Source organism: Sturnira hondurensis, unplaced genomic scaffold (genome assembly GCF_014824575.4).
Source record: "Sturnira hondurensis isolate 20B ecotype Veracruz unplaced genomic scaffold, ASM1482457v3 Scaffold0018525, whole genome shotgun sequence".
Lineage (NCBI taxonomy): Eukaryota > Metazoa > Chordata > Mammalia > Chiroptera > Phyllostomidae > Sturnira > Sturnira hondurensis.
This window is the reverse complement of record NW_028091156.1, coordinates 7,607,165-7,622,492: the sequence shown is the minus strand read 5'-3', so window position 1 is coordinate 7,622,492 and position 15,328 is coordinate 7,607,165. Positions and strand designations below refer to the sequence as shown.

General features: G+C 51.1%; 1 protein-coding gene across 2 annotated transcripts in view; it reads right to left on the bottom strand.

Moving 5' to 3' along the window:
- Positions 1–9,387, bottom strand: part of ESRRG (estrogen related receptor gamma) — a 511,461-nt gene extending 502,074 nt beyond the window's left edge. The window contains exon 1 of one of the 2 annotated variants that reach the window (XM_037069462.1): positions 9,316–9,387. The gene's annotated coding sequence lies outside the window, so the exon portion shown is untranslated. The remainder of the gene's footprint in view (positions 1–9,315) is intronic. The other variant, XM_037069456.1, reaches the window with a different exon arrangement.
- Between the last annotated feature and the right edge of the window lie 5,941 nt (positions 9,388–15,328).

Genomic DNA, 15,328 nt, shown 5'->3' with positions numbered 1-15,328 from the left:
GGAAACCTGGGAGCCACTGGATTGGACAGCCCCCGGCAAGGGCCTGTATTTTCCCTCTCCCAACAAACTGCTTGTTACCAGCAAGCACACAGACAGGACGTGTGTTTCAGCAGATAATCTGACTGCAGACGCCAAGCCCAAGACCAGTTCTTTCCGATGATACACAGCCTTCCGTTGCAGGAGGGGGGGGGGGCCTGACGTTGGACCCCCACGGCGCTCTTCTTTCCACACCCAATGTGCCACAATGGCCCCAAATGCCTGGAGGGTCCCGGAACAATTCTCTGCCCTAATGACTCCCCAGCCAAGAGACCTGTGACACAGCCAGGATCCCCTCCAAATTCCAGTTCACTCCCAGTGCAACCTCTGAAGACAGCCCGAAGCCACCAGTCCCCGTGGACACCAGTTCTTGACTGAAGCCCCCCCACTGCCTAGCTCAGGGCTCTCTGGAGAGCAGGGCCACCCTGGGGATTCTGTGTTTACAATACACCCCATGTCTCTGCCAGGGCCGCAGAGAATGCTTTAGACAGCTATGTGATCGAAACATCACACTTCTACAGAATACTTCAAATAAGGACAAACCTACCCACATGAGATGATCCCCGCGACTCTCTTACGGAAATCCCACTTGTGAGGGAACTGTTAAGAGTACATTGGCATTCATGGTTTTCTCCTTCCCCTTCGAACTATCTTTTCTTAGTGCCCATTTAATCGAACCCAGTATTTCAAGATTTTTAGTATCAAGACCATCTACGCTTAAAATTTACTGTGTGTAGTAATCTGTTGTGAGAACTATTAGAATGCTGAGTCCTAGGAATTCAGTATTTCTGGAGCAGGGACCAGGACTCTGCATTTTACCTATACATCCTAAGTCATTCTGGCACAGATGTTCAGGTGGAATGCACACTCAACCATGCCAATCGAGAGATGCCGTGGAAGAGGAGCCCTCAGCTTGGGGTCAGGACTTGGGTTCAAGGCCGGGATCGGCACCTTGTGTGGACAAGGGCAGCCATCTCACTTTCCTCCCCAGGGGATTCATCGCATGTCTCTCAACCTCTCTACGGCCTTGCTGCCTAGCCATCCATCCCACAGGTTTGCATGAGGAGACAGCCTTTGTACAACTCTGCCCTGAAACCTAGCAGGTCCTCAGTACACATTGCGCAAGGAGTCACTAAACTCAACCTCATGTTAGCATTCACTAGGATTAAACTGTATCTTAGCAAGTGTTGAACCCAGAAGGAGTTCTGCTGTTATTTAAAGACATATGAACAGGGCTGGACCCACTGTGCTGTACTCATCCATGTCAATCAGAACATGTGGCTCAAGCTTATGGGCACAATATTGGCCAAATGACAGTGAGGGCCAAGCTATGTGATGTTGGCCACAACACACAGAATGTTAAAGTCTTTCCTCCACTTGGTACCAGACCTTCAAACACTGGCCTGTTCCTTCCCTCTTACGTGGGCAAACAGCTAGGCTAAACACTTTGGTTGCCATCTGTGTGTTTCCCAAAGTGAAGCTCTTGTTTACCAAGTATCCTCATGAATAGTGATTAACCTTTGTTCCAAAATTAGGATGTATTACTACACATAATGATAATGTGGGACCTGGTGCATCTGATTCTCTCTCCACCCAGTGCTTGGAGCCCTCGGTAATTGCTGCGAACGTTGCTCAATCAGACCACATGGATCCTTCGAAAACACTGACACAGTATCGATTGTTTTGTGACTTTGGGGCATATTTTCAAGTCTGCCTTCGGGACAGATCTGATTGATGTTGGTTGTTATCTACCTTTTGTGCATAAAACACAAACTCTGCACCTGAAAAACCTGCGCTCACAAGACTAATTATTAAAGATTTCCAATCAGTGGGACTTTTACTCTATTTCCTATATACTAATTGATACTCATGTTGTGTGTTCGTTTTTCACACTTTCTGACTTTAACCTGTTGAGTGCACGTTCCACAGCTCATGCCTTCAGTGGATACCCACCGAGTCTCAGTGGCTCGTGGATCCCCAACTCCCAACAGCAGCCAGAGACCTCGGCCGACCTGGATTCCCGCCACCGTGTTTGCTCTCTGTGCTGTCGCCTGTCTGCCCAATGTTTCGATTGTGATCTGTTTCCCTTCCTGTGCGTCCCATTAGCAGTAGCACGTGGGGTTGACCGCAGGGCTCTCGCAGGGAAACGGGAATGAATCAGGTCGGTTTGGTGACCCCATCCAAAGATGGCAGCGACAGCCGGCCACTGCTGGTTGTCGCCAGGAGAGAAAGCAGTAACGCAACTGCAGCATTCCTAGACCTTCCATGTTTCAGGAGAAGTCTGGCACATAGTAAGTACTCAATAAATGTTTCCAGAATCAAGTAGTACAGTAAGACTATGCTGTTCATCTGAAAGCTCTGTATTCTTAATGGAGAAAAATAACAGCAACTTTCTCTACAGGGGTGGCTGAGAACTTACTTTTTAATATTATTAAGTCTTAGGACAATACCTGGTATATGGTTTAACTGCTACATAAGCAAGGAGACACACACTGAGACTTTGAAATGCCTTGTAAGTTTCACACATATTATTCTGTTTCTTTTCCTCTATCATAACTGGGGGGGTGGAGATGGGAAACTGGGTCTCCCTGAGGACCCTTTAGGGCCGTTCAGGTGATAGCCCTACATGTGCCCTATGCAGTAACCCTCCACATGGACATTTAAAAAGTGCCCAGGAGCTGCTCAGGCACACGCTCTGTAAGATGATGCGGACATCTGGCCCAAGACTTCTGATGGACAGAACCGGAGACGTCTAAACCCATGTTCACCATAAGCCTTTCTTACTCAGTAGCTAAGTAATGAAATGAAAGGGAAAATCTGGTTCAAACCACTGTGTGGTTTTCTTAATTCATAAATGAATTGCCCCAAAACAGCCAATTTGGGAGAATAGGCAAAGCCTTTACATTCAACACTGTCCATTAATATTCGTACTGTTTTACTAATTTTTGGTTTTTAATGTGTTTTGCAATGATGCAGTTTTTCTTGTGTACTGGCTCCAAGATCTTCCTCCCAGGAACCTGATACACAGGCCCGTGGGTGGCTGTGTTAGAAAGTGCTAAGTTAGGAACAGCCTGTCAAGCTTCCGATCTTCCTGGTTGTTGTTGGTTTAAGGCAGATCCTTAATGTTATTTAAACATAGGAGACTACTTGAAGTTTCTTGGTAGATGAATTGGATAGTGATCATTTAAAAACACACACACAAATATTGTCATCTTGAGATGAAAGATCTCATTCACCAGGGTTGACATCTTACCCGAATAACCTAGGACATCTTCAAAGAAAAAGGACAGTGTAGCCCTAGCTGCCTGCCATTCTTGAACTATGGCAGAAACTTTCCAGACTCCCTGCTAATCTGCATTTGATCAGGGCATTGTCTTTCGTGTTGTGTTTAATCCAAGGGATGTTCAGAATAACCACTAGGAAATTGGACTTTATCAGAAGTCAAAAACTTTTATGAAGTGCATTATCAGGAAAGCCAAAAACAACTCAAAGAATGGGAGAAAATACAAATATTTGCAACCACATATTTGATAAAGGTCTAGTATTCAGAATATATAAAGAACTCCTACAACCGAACAATGACTAGACAAACAACCCAGGTTTAAAATGGGCAAAGACCATGAACAGACATTTGTCCAAAGGAGATAGATATTCAAACAGTCAAAATCCACACAAACAGATCATTAGCCTCATTAATTACCAGGAATATACAAATCAGAACCAAGGTGAGATGCCATTTATACCAACTAGTATGGTTATAGCTTTAAAAATGGAGAATGGGGGGGGGGTGGGCTGGGATGGGAGTAAAAGACAGAAAACTGTACTTAAAAAATAATTAAATTAAAAAAATGGAGAATAAAAGAAACGCTAGCAAAGAGGTGGAGAAGTTGGAAACCTCACACATGCATAGGGTAGCCACGGTGCAAAGCAGTTTGGGGATGCCCCAAAGCATTAAACACAGACTTATGGTTTGGCCCACCAATCCTACTCCTTGGTGTTTACCAACAGACCTGAAAACCTATCCTCCAACAAGGCCATATGTACATGGTGACAGCAGCCATCCACGTACACGCTTTTGGCTATTCATAACAGCCCAAAAAAAAAGCAGAAAAAATGCCCATCAAGTGGGGAGTATATAAATAAAATGTGGCATATCTATTAAATTGAATATTATGCGGCCACAAGGAGAAATAAAGCCCTGACACCGGCTACCACAGGGATGAGCCTTGATAACATGACGCTAAGTGAAAGAAGCCAGGCACCAGGGGCCAGATGTTAAATGAGCAAGTTCTAAGATGCCCAGAACAGGCTAACCTGTGGGGAATGACTGCTTCGTGGGCACAGGGCTTCCTTTTGGGATGGTGAGAATGTTCTGGACTGAAATAGTGGTGATGGGTGCACATCCTTGTGAATGGAGCAGAAAGCCATTACACTGTGGGCTTTAAAATGGTTACAACGTCACATTTTATGGTACCTGAAATTTGACCTCATTAACAAAGAGAACTGGCTTTAGGAACAGCAAGTAGGAACAGCAAGCTGCTTCCCCTTCTCATCCAAAGAGATGCCACCCGCCTGGTTGTAAGCAGGACGCTCCTAGGAGAGGTGAGGGGCTGGCCGACACGTTGTCCTCGTTCCCTTTGTTCCCCCGCGTCGTTTACCGATAGGCCTCTGCTCATCGGTGGCTTTGGGGGTTTGTCAGTTTACCAGTAGAAAGTTCAACTTCTCTGAGGTCACCTCTCCACTTCCAAGTGTTTCTTTTCGATGGCTTAGCCAATTTGGCCATCAATCACTGAGTTAGGAACATCTATGGGAACCTGCTCCCTTCTAAACGACATTAAAATGTTTAGTCTGAAATTATAGAATACTGATGACTCCGGTATGAGGAAGGATATGATGTGTCGTAAATCGATAATTTGAATCTTCCCTTAACTGAGAGAAGTAATTAGGCAACAAGGATACATCTGATAGAAAAATAAAGGATACCGGAGAGAAACTATTCAATAACCTTCTTTTTGGAAGAAGACATACTTTCTTCTGAAAACGTCTTTTTCTACTACTCAAGTGTTCACAATAAGACAGAGGCTATATAAATGGGTCAGGAGAACATACTCTATGCTCCAAACGTAATTTCTCTGAGCTGCAAACTTTTCTGTCCACTAGATTACACAAAGGCAAATGTTGAATTATTTTTTTAATTTGGGAAATATCTTATTTGATTGCATACCTGCTGAGCAGTTGATGGCAAGTTCGGAGAACAAAATTGTCAAAAAGCATGCCAAAATGAATGAAAGGTTCTCAACGTAAGTCTAACTGACAATGAATTTCAAATGTTCAGTTTTCTGAAATTATGTTACCTGACCCAGGACTTTTTTTACATCTCAAGGAAAATTTCTGCATAAAAAGTCATGTTTATCTTTTATGACATGTCTAATACAACCAGATTTATTCCAAACAAGTAGGACAAAAAAAAGCAAATTATTTGAATAATTCAGCTTTAAAAAATGACCCTCATTTTCATCTCAAGTATGTGTCTCATTTAGGTAAATGCAAATGTGGTTTTAGCCAGAACTACCTAGAGAATTGTAGTCTAAGTAATCCTGTCTTAGAGAAGCTAAACCTACGTGGTTCCTGTACTGTTATTATAAGGAAATTTGAGACATACAGAGACTGAAACCAACCTGTTGAAGGTGACCAAGAACTTGAGGAAAATAAATGTTTACTCAGTATTTCATGTCAAAATCAAGTCATGGAGAAGGGTGCACAGAAGACTCCGCAGGTAGCATACGTATTCAATGGCCAAATTTGGAAAACATGAGGCCAGAGCCAACATGTGAACATGTGGCAAAAATAGTCCCATAAGCTGAGAATTCTGTTCCTTCTCTTAAGAGGAAAGTGGAGTTACACCGATGAGACACGAGAGGAAAGCGTGGTGGTTCCTTGTCTAGCAGAGTCATCACTCGGTTCTCCTCTGGGTTCTCCCTAACTGCTGCCACATGCCCTTCAGGTCCCCGCTCTTTGCCCACACATGTGCCCATTTCATCCTGCAAGAAAGTCCTGGAAGGAGACCGCACTCATCTCCTCCAGGCTCCCACGACCCAGTGAGAGGGGGCTCTGTGAGAACAGCAGGTTGGGAATGACTGCGTGGTGTGGTGGGCGCTGCTGACCTCAGGAAGCCTGCAGGGCTGTGGGAAGAAACTGCTCCAGCTTCGGGGAAAGCAGCCATTGCCCTTTCTATCCACACATGTCCAGTGGGGCCATTTGTCTCCAAAGTCAAAGGTCCAGCTGGAGAAGGGGGGGGGATGGGTAGAGTTGCCTCCCATGCCATTTTAGTGCCCAGGCCACCTGCCACACTGTGCAGGGGACAGGATGGTGGCCAAGGGCTTGAAGGTGAGGCTGAAGAAGCCAGGGACTGGCTCATACAACTCTCCTGGGGTAGACCCACAGAGCTGGATATCCCTGGTGACTCGGCAGCTCCTGCCACCACCAAAAGCACCACTTGGGGGCTGTCCTGTGTTTATGCTCTGATTACTCACAAAAGGGTGACCGCAGTCTCCAACCATAACCAAGGCCATCTCACCAGAACAAGGCCCACTCACCACAGGCAGCCCAGGGTGCCCCTATTGCCCAGCTCCCCCGCATTATTTCCCTCTCGTTGCCTCTTCTTGGGGCAAAGAGGTCGCAGACCTGAAGAATTTGTACAAGGACAGTCCCTATCCTGCCACTTCCCAGCGTCCCTTGAAAACAGAAGCTATTTTGGAGAGAGTGGAATTCCTTCTTCCCTTCACCAGTTCACCTGGAAATAAGGAGGCCCCTTTCTCTGCCCTCCCCTCTTCTCATACCCACAAAGTTAAATCTCTAGCTTTGCCTGGGTGGTGGAATGTCATCTTTACTCACAGGAGGAAGAGAAGGCAGGTGCCTCTTTTCCAGAGCCCTGCCTGCAGCTACGCAATGGGATGGGGTCAGGAAAGAACCTGCAGCCAGGAGAGAGGGGGCTGGAAGAATGGGGCCGCACGGCAGCATGGAGAATGGTGAGACGGAGCTCACGTGCATTTTACTTCCCTGAGCCAGGGATGCTCCCAAGCTCTAAGATCCGGCAGAGAGAAAATTCCTAAAAGCAGAGTGATATCAGGGAGTGCGCCCCTCACATCACAGAGCCAAGCCCAGCTCACTGCGCCCACCTTCCAGCCCCTTATTCGGGGCCAAATAGAATCTCTGGGGGCTGCAGAGAAGCCTCACCAGTCTTCTCGGGCTTTGACCAGCTCCTGAGGGAAGCGTGTTTTAGGACGTTGGGACAGGGTATTTCCACATGGCTGAGGGTTGCGAGCTGGGGAACCTGAGAAGGGCAAGTGAGTGGAGGTGAGGGGGACAGGCACCCACTGCCCACCACCCACCCCCTAGGCCAGAGAACTTGGGGAGGGGTGTTCTGGAGTTAACTCCATGGCTTTCGAAATGTCTTGTTCTCCTCAAGGCAGAAGAGCAGGGAAAACAGCTAGAGGTCATTCTTTTTTAACCAAACCTTTCCTTTCACCACACCTTTTCTCTCATTTCCTCTTAGCTCCCATCTTTTTTTTCTTTATTTTTTTCACTTCTCCTTCCTTCCTTCCTTTTCTTCCTCTGAGGATTTCCGCAAAAAAAAAAAAAACAACAACTAGATGTTTAGACAAACCAGCAACAAGAGAGCTGAGTGGCACTCACTGTTGGTGAGTGGGGGGTGGGGAGAGAGACACGAAGACACCGCAGTTCCAGTTGGGAAGCCCTGACATTGCGCATTCCTGCCGCCAGTTTTGGGCTATAAAGTTGTATGACATTGGACATCTGCTCATAACCCCTCCTGCAGCCCAGGAATAGTAGCTTCTCCTTTGAACTTGGGGGATGAGTTTTCCAAAGCTGTTTAGGGCAGGCTGGGCTGAGAATCTGGACAGCTCTGGGCCAGGTAGGAGCGCCCCATCTGCCCTGCCTGAACCAGTCTGTCCCTACTGTGTGAGCCCAGGAGCACAGTGGGGACTCAGGATGGAAACAGACCCCTCCACAGCGGCAGACTGAGCGCTTTGGGGATGCGGCCGGCGGGGGATTCCAACTGTGATATCCACTGTGAGAGCAGAAATCTGGGGGTGGCCCGGAACCGTGCACAGGCGACCGAGGCCAGACCCCAGTTCTCTCCTCTCGGAGTCCTAACTGCTCCTTACCTCCCCACTGGGGCTCTGATCTTCCGCCAAATGCTTCGAAGCCTCGGCTTATTTTCAATCACAACCTTCCCCATCCCTCCCCAGATATCCTGCCTTGGCTCTGGGGGGAGAAGGTAGTGTGGCCCACCTTGCCTGAGTCTCAGGCCGGCAGCCGCAAATAAGCCTGCCTGACCACTGCAGGGCGCGCTCAGCCCTTCCCTGCGCCACAGACCCGCGCATCTCAGCGCTTCTCTTGCTTGAGTTCGGCAATGGCTTTAGCTGGCCCTGCTCCCCGCTCCTTCGAGGTCTCAGTTTCAAAACACAGAAGTGTCATTTAAGGCTCTGCTGTTTAAAAAAAGAGGCCAAGGTCAAGGCCCCGGGATCACAGACTCCCAAGATACGCTTGCGCCTTTGCTATCTCTGCAAACGAGGGCTGTCGGAAGCCGCTCCAGGGGAAAAGATGTCACAGCACCTGCCCTTTTCTACCTGGAACTCAGGCATCTAACCTTGACCCTGTGCCTCGGCCAGTGCCCACGTCTCCTCTCCTCCCCGCCCCCCCACCCCCGGGTAGTGCTGAGGTTCTGAGGAAGACATCGGCCCCTGTCTCACAGAGGGGTGGTCCAAACGGCGAGGCTTCGGGAGCTCTGCCTTCCCATCCCGCAGTCTGTGCTGGGGAGGAAAGCAAGGTCTCCGTCCAAAGATGCCAGTCCCCTCCCCCAGCTCCAGGTCAATCTCCAGGCACTTGCCATCCTGTGCCTCCTCCACCCTGAGTCCCGCACAGTTTTCTTCTTTATGAAACACACACGCAGAGCCAGCCCAGCCCAGCCCGCCTCCCATGGAAAGGCCCGTCCAGTCTTTGTGCCCAGATGCAAACTCAGCTGGAAGTTCGGAGCAGGGAAGAGTCAGAGACACTGAGAGAGAGAATGCAAAGAAAGGGAGACAGGGAAGAGGGAGGGAGAAGAAAGGAGCTGGACGTCAGTCAGTCGTTAGGGGGAAGAGGTGGGGGTCCCGGCAAGACACAGAGGGCGGGCGGGTGCTGGTGGAGTGGCAGCGCCTCCCCCCACGTCCACCAGCCCCAGGACGCGGAGCCGAGGGGGGTCAAGTGCGGACTCACGTGTTCGGACTGCAGAGCCGCTCTCTCAACTGCCGAGGGTGGGTGCTTTTGGGGCTTCCCACGACCTCCTCCAGGGCTGCCTGTGGTGTGTGGGCTCTTTAAATGAATCCCCCGGCACAGTCCAGGCGTGGGGGATCCCTCTCACTTCACACGGGGAAGCGGACCTGGGGACTTCGGTGGCCGGTGTAGCCTATAAATATCGAACTTTTAGACTGAATTAAGCAACAAATGGGAGGAGAGGGCGCAATTTTGCACTGGATCCCTTTTCCGGGTTCCACCCAACCTCCCCTCCGGCCTCTCTCCGAGCAGAATTTGGGAAGGGACAGATTCAGAGACGAGGGTCCAATTGACCTGTATTATAATTCACAGTAGTTTTGTTACATTTTTGCAGGAGGGGGGCACCTTGCACTTGGACCCTCCCCATGCGCCCATCTTTGCTCCTTCCCCTCCCACGGCCTCCCCGACCTGGACACGGCAGGCGGCAGCCAGGAAGGGCAAAGGCCGGGGAGAGAGGCTTTCTCGGGCTTGGCTGCGGGCGCAGGGAGGTGAGGGAGGACGCCGAGCCAGCCGGGTTTCCCCTTGGATTCTGGAAAGGACTGAGGGAAAGTGAGAAATTGCCAGGATTTGGGATTTCCTTCCAAGCCCAGGGCGGGAATGCAGGCAATCCGGAGTTCGGGAGTGAAGTGCGCGTGGGGGCGGGGGCGGGGGCGGGGGGGGGGGGCAGAAGGCACAGAGCAGTTCCTGCGCAGCAGGTTTTCTTCCCCAGGGGTGACCGCAACCCTCCAGGGCTGGCCAAGGACGCTGTCGGCAACTGTGTTCGAACCTGCTGCCCCAACTCGGGCGCGGGAGCAAAGGCGCAGGCCAGGTTTAAATCCTCGCTTACCGCGAGCGCTCTGGACAGCAAAGTGCATGCAGCAGACGGCCCCCTGCGTCCCCCTAGCTAGTGCCCCAGGGCCCAGGCCTGCTCACACCTGCTGACCAACAGGAAGAAGTCTGTCTATTCTACCCGGTCCTGAACTTGCACTCACTGACCACCCCCCATCCCCCACCGCTCTTGCCTCAGACCAGAGCCGTAGTGGGAATTGGATTAGCTGGGTTTTCATTTTCATTCTGGGTGCTTTCTGAAAAATACTCCCACCCCCACCCAGTCCCCACTCTCAGGACCATAGACACTCACTGGCCACTCTCAACTCCCCACTTCAGGAGGACGCTTTGCTAAATTTATTCTGGTTGTCTCATTTTAATGAGCATCAATAGGCCTGGAAATCAGGGTGTGTGCGGGAGCTGGAGAAATTAAGGAACATGCAGGTGAGGGTCCGCAGGTGAGGAGGTTGCACTGCGTTCCTTAAAGACTCCATTCTGCACGCAAGGCCTGGGAGTGGGGGCCGAGCCCCCCCGGGGGCCCAGAGGAAGCCTCCAGTTGGGGTGAGGGGAGGAACCAGAGAACCGCTGCTCACCCCGGCCCAGCACCGGCGCAGGGTCCTTTAAAAATCGGGAGCGTCAAACACCGAACCCCTCCCCGACCTCAAGAGAGAATCAAAGAGGGTCCCGACAGAGCTGGGATGCAGGCGTTGCCCCGCATTTGCGCTTCTTGTAACACCAGTTTCCATCAGCTACCTCCCCCGACACAGAAAAGTTATTTTGTTGTCCCCAGAACCCAGGTGAGTTTGGCAGGAGAGAAAAAGGCGAAGGTGCTCAGGAAGTGACAGCAGCCGCCAGGACTCTCCCTGCTGGCCGTGCTCCACACCGGCGATGCCAGCGAGCATTGCTAGCAGCCACCGCCACCTCCCACCCCCACCCGCCGGTAATCGAAGCCGGCGCACCAGGCTCTGGGGCTGGCCATAGGCAAACCTCCCCTCCCTTCGTCAGGGGCCTGGACCCTGCAGGGCAGCCCCGATACCCGGCGCACGGTGAGCCACAGGGCGCTCCCAAAGTGGGACTGATAGAGCCCGGGAGTCCAGGGGCACTCCGCCTGCCTCGCGCTCCCCCGGCTACATACCTGTCCCGGCCTTCCCTCTCCAGCTGCTGGCGGGCTGGACTTCCCAGCCCGGAGCCGGCCGCCTTCCAGCCCAGCCCGCCCCCGCCCTCTCCCCTAGCTAGGCCAGATGTGGGGCGGTCTCTCACGGGCCATTGACTTGGGCAGCTATTTCGGGCTGATTTCTAGGATTTCCCCGGCCTTGGTGGCCCCTTTGCGGCCTGGAAAAAGAGGGTCCAGGAGAGAGTCTCACCTTTCACGCCACCCAGACTTCCCCCCCCTCCCACAGGTCTCCCTCTTTTCCACCCCTGGAGCCTAGGCTTTGAAATTGTAGTCGCCCCGAAAGAAAGTGGGGTGGGAACCTCCTCACACACCTAGTGCGGAGGCCAAAGGCAGGCTTGCAACGGTTTTCAATGGTTCTGGGTGTTTTTACTAGGGGACTGGCCCAGTGGGGACAGTCACACAGCGTCCCCTTGGCTGTCTTTGGTGCAAAGTTCACGTCTATTGTTTGCTGCCTCGGGGAGGCTGCCCAGAGTGATAGATCTTTTTAGATCCCATCACTGGGAGAAAAATCCCGGTGATAACGATTATCTCCAGCTCGCGCTATCTCGCCATCTCCCCAATTCATCTCCCTCTCGCTCCAGCCACTCAGGGAAAGAGGTGGGTGAGGGGCTGGAGGGAGAACGGGCCAAGCCTCCGAGCGGAGAGGCGCGGGGCCACCTCCTCGGTCCCATTCCGCTCCATTCGGCTCCGGGCTAGGGGGAGAGGACACGGCGGGCTTCTCTATCTGCCAAGCCTCACGCTCCTTTCAAATGATTTTAGTCTGGTGCTCCGGTCTATCCATATACATTTCCAATCTCATGGTTCATAAACTATTAGCAAAATGGCTTCATTATTCACCTTCTGTATCCTACAGAAGGAAGAAAAGGGAGCGGCGGGGGTGGGGGCGGAGTGGGGGTAGGGGGAGGCCGTTGGACACTAGTTAACAATGACGCTGCCCGTGTTTAAATCATGGCTCAGACTGCCTTCCCCAGGCTGATACTCGCCAGACTGATGCGTTCCAAAGGATCTATAGCTGACTCCTTCTCTGCACCCCCCTCTCTCCCCATCCATCACTACACATCTCTCCCTAACACCCAGAATTCCAGAAGGACCAGATGAACAGCCCAGACACTGCCGACCCATTATTTGCTTCATTGGGCGTCATCAGTAAGGCACGCCCTTTAGATAGGACACATACGACTAATTGGTTAGAAAGGCTTCCCCCGGCCCCCTTTTGGGTGGTATTGGTGATGGAATCACACTCCACCCCCAGATCCGGAGATGCAAGTCTGGGATGATAACCAAAAAGTTGACTCAGTGGCTCAGTGTGGCGTCAAGGTGCCCAGTCGGGCACCAAGCCCTGTCCGGCTTCTGCGAACCCTGGGAAGTGAGGACAGAGCGGTGTGTACACGCATGTGTTCCTGTGTGAACATGTATAAAGAGGAGAATACAGAATACGGGGACAAATAGATGGGGTCTTTGGTTGGCTCTGAGAGGAGGCAAAAAAAAAATAAAAAAAGAAATGAACCAAGCCCAATTAAAAGACCAACCGAGGCAAACGGACTCGTGGAGGCCTGAGGATGGGAGCAAGGGCTAACTCAGGTAGGAGACTGCGGGCAGGCAGGAGCGTTCCGCGAGCGGAATGGAAATCAGCTTCTCCGCTGGGGTCCATGGTGCCAGGAAGCGTCTCCATCAACACTTTTACTTGTCATGTAAATGTATTTTATCTGGAATGGCTCTATTATCACACACACGCACACGCACTTCGCGTGCACTTTTTGAAAATATGAAGGACTCCAGGCAAGTGGGCTTGCGGTAATTATCCCTGGATGTAAAACCGATCTGTCCGCTGCGGGCCCCGAGCAACCGCAGGCAGGCGGCAGCGGCCGCGCGCAGACCGCGGGTTCCCTGAGCTCACTGGGTCACCGCGCCGCGCGGCTGCCGCTCACCGGCTGTTTAATATACATGGGGTGGGAACGCAGGGAATGGGATCTGCTGCCCGCACCCTCTCCTGAAAGAAATCAATTTGCCATTATTTTTGAAATCTATAGATTTGGGGATTTTCCCCCCAGCACAACCCCCTTCCAGAGCAGTGACCCACACTTAATTACGTCTTTTAATGACTTTTCCTTTATCTGCCGTTACTATTTCAGGTTAAGAGCGGGAGCGGGGCGGAGTGTCTGTTGGAGGGGTAATTCTGGTCTCTTCAAAAAGACTTGCCTTATGTGTTAATTGCATGCTGTTGAGCACATCTGGGAATGCGTGCTGACCATCTCGGACCAACTTTTAATTAACACACTGACCCGGAGAAGCAGCAGCGGCCCAGCCTCCCCCTCAATTATGTAGATGAGTCGTATGGAAGTGGGGCGCCACCAGATGCGTGCGACCAACTGCCTGCGTCCAGGGGCCGGCGGGGGTGCAAACTGCAACCATTCCCTCTTTCCTTCCGTGAGCGTTTTTCCCAGCTCACTTCCACACAAAGAAAAAGAGCCAATGACCAGCTCCCAGAGCAGGCTTAAGTCCTTTTCCTGGGACTTGACTCTGGGAGGAGTTGTTGAGGGAATGGGAGGGAAGACCCCTAAAGCTTCTTCTACCCAACATGCCTGGGCCTGAGCTGGAGTTGGGGCTTGGGCTCTTTGAATGGACTGCATTCTCTGGGAATGAATACAAGCAGTGGCCCAGAATCCTGGTGGAAAGAGAGGCCGAGCCAGCAGCAGCCTTTTCCCATTCTGGCCTTCTTCCTCCCAGCCTTCTGGCCTCTGCCCCAGGGATTTCTGTGGTTGAACCACCAAGTCCAGGGCCCCGGGTCGGGGGAAAAAAAGAGCAATAGGCACCTCCTGCTTGGAACACACAGGTGTCAGGCGCAGGCAGGGGAACCCAGTGGCTGTTTTCAGGACGCTAGGCCTTTGCCCAGGAGTCTACGCTCTTCAGGGCGATCTTCCAGCCAGACAAGTCCTGGCTGCGGGGAGGAAGATGCTTGCAGCACAGGAGACGGCACCCTCCGCCACACAATTCCACCCTAAGTCCATTCATTCGGGATTGCTGGCATTGTGAGGGCAGTGGCGCCTTCAAAGAGGGTGCCGGGCCTGCTTTCCTGCAGTGCACACACGCAGGTTAATCCCCACATGCCTCCTCGTTTCTCTTTCCACGTCTAATCCCAACTGCTTCGCTCTCCCGAGTGCGTAGCTTGAGCAGACATCCCTATAAAAATGTCAAGGTGGGATTCCTTCTCTCAGCCATAAAAATGTTGGGGTGAATCACTCCCAAGTTACCATTTAACATGCCCTCCTGGTGATAGTGGAAGTTTCTTGTTTGACATTTTTCATTCCCCAATACAGAGCTTTCCAATAAACACACAGTCCCAGGGAGAGAAGGGCTCTAGTCGCAGTAAATTCACAGCTATATGTTCCATGTCGGTGCTTTGGGAAATTTAATGTGATGAGATTGCTCCCCAAATTCCTTCCACTTTTTCCCTGATTCTCCTTTTTTTGGTGTCCTCTTGTATCTGCGTTTTCTATCCACTTATCATCATCAAATCTGCCAAATTTAACACTAAAAGGATAGAAAAGATACAAACACGAGAACAGTGTTCTATTCCTCAGCACGTCTGAGTTCTCGCAGATCTGTTTATATTCTGATAAAGACAGACATAATCATCCCACATCTTCAGTCCGGAAAAACCCAATCATTTGGTTAGGTACCAGGTCTCTTTGCAAAGGGAAGGCCTTTGGAAAGTTAGCACAAGCACTACCTGCATGGCTTTATTTGCATTTCGCTGGACAACAGCTACTTATTTCAACTCACACACTCATCTGAAAAATTGCGACACACACCTGATATCCAGGGGAAAATAAGACCTGGGAACTCCAGCTGGCTCTTTGGATTTATTCTGCCTGGTAAGATGTGTATTTTGATAAGAATAGGGAGAAAAGGAGTCAGCAGTTTGGAAACTCTTTTACTGCTGAATCTGGTGGCAGGTTTGGACTGAAGAATGCG